Source organism: Mandrillus leucophaeus, unplaced genomic scaffold, assembly GCF_000951045.1.
Source record: "Mandrillus leucophaeus isolate KB7577 unplaced genomic scaffold, Mleu.le_1.0 Scaffold414, whole genome shotgun sequence".
NCBI classification, from domain to species: Eukaryota; Metazoa; Chordata; class Mammalia; order Primates; family Cercopithecidae; genus Mandrillus; species Mandrillus leucophaeus.
Window position 1 is genome coordinate 445781 of NW_012104410.1, and position 1545 is coordinate 447325.

Below are 1545 nucleotides of genomic sequence, written 5' to 3' on the forward strand. Positions count from 1 at the left end.
GCTCCTCCTGCTCTGCACTTGCCTCCTTCTCTCTCTTTGTCTCGCTCCCTCCCCCCTCTTCACTGCAACCCTGTTTTCTTTGTTCCTTCTTTGCGTCTGTCACCCTCATCTCTGTCAGGCAGGTCTGTCTGTCTGTCTGTCAGCCATTCTATCTATCTCCTTGACTCCAGATATTTTTTGGTCTGAGTTTTTCTAGGACTGTGTCCGCCATCAGCCCTTCTCGCTCCCTCCCCGCTTCCCTCCCTCAGTCTCCAAGGGTCTCTCATACCATCACGTCTTTATGAGTTTCACTGTGTGTGCCTTTTAGTCTCTCCATCCACCTCCCCTCCCATCTGTCTCATTTGGCTGCCTCCCCATCGCTCTTCCCATCTCTCTTCCCATCTCGTGCCCTCCCTTCCATCTCTCCTTTTTGCTTCTCCCTGTCTCTTTCAGCGTCTTCTCCTCTCTCTGGCTCACACCCCTGCCTGCCTCTCATCTTCCCCCCTCCCACCCCTCAAGGTTCAGATACTTCATGTGAAATCACCTGGATGGGCTCCAACTGTCAGGGCCCCCCATTCCGTACCCCCTTCTCCCAGGAAGATTTACAGCCCCAACTCGGCATCTTCTGCATTCCCCCCAAGCCCTGGGCCAGTTCTTTTCATTACCTGATGATTATCTGGGGGCCCTGGCATTTCCCCCAGCCTCCCACCCTCTACCCAGCAGGCAGTGAACAGCACAGGGAGAAAGGAGAAGGGATTGCTCTTGGGACCAGATGCAAGGACACAGAGACCCTCCCCCTGTGCCGCCCTTCTTTCCCTCAAGCAGATGCACATCTGGGAAAATCCCAGCTTGAGGCAGGGGAAGACAGCTTAGGACTGTTGGAGCAGACATAAATCAAACACCCAGATGCCCCTCCCCTACTGTTCTGTCATTACAGCCATCCTTCCAATTCCTGCCTGTCTCCTTTGCCTCTAGGCATCCTGGCTCTGTAGTCTTGACTGGGGCCACTCATCCACTACCCAGCGTAGTGCCAGGCACAAAGGAGGTGCTCAGTTAATGCCCTTGGTCCATGTCTAATAGAGAAGCACTATGTCAATGTGGTGTTTAGGTGTTTCTCAGGTGGCAATTCTTTCTGAGATCTGGAGCAATTCTCTCTGCTCTAATTCCAATATTATGTCTTAGTATATAATTAGTATAGACTCTACTTCCTAGGGTCTTGCCTCTACCCTTCTCCTCCCCTCTCTCGCCTCCACCCCAGTCTTTCTTTCATCTCGTTTAGGTTGTAGAGGATTAGCAGCCCTATTGAGTAAAGGCAGCCATGCCCCTTTCCCTTGAGACCAGTGGCTTCTTGAGCTGATCACTGGTCCATTCGGCCCTCAATCTCTATGCCGACCCCACCTGTTCTGTCCCTGGGAGTCCAGTCTCGTCTGTTTGAAGATTGACGTCAGGAAAGGAGGAGATACCTTCCTTTGGTCACCTGTTTCAGGGTCTTGGAATCCCTACTGTTTGAATATCTCCATTCCAGAGAGCAGGAAACTCTGTAGGCAGGGACTATATCTTTTTCAT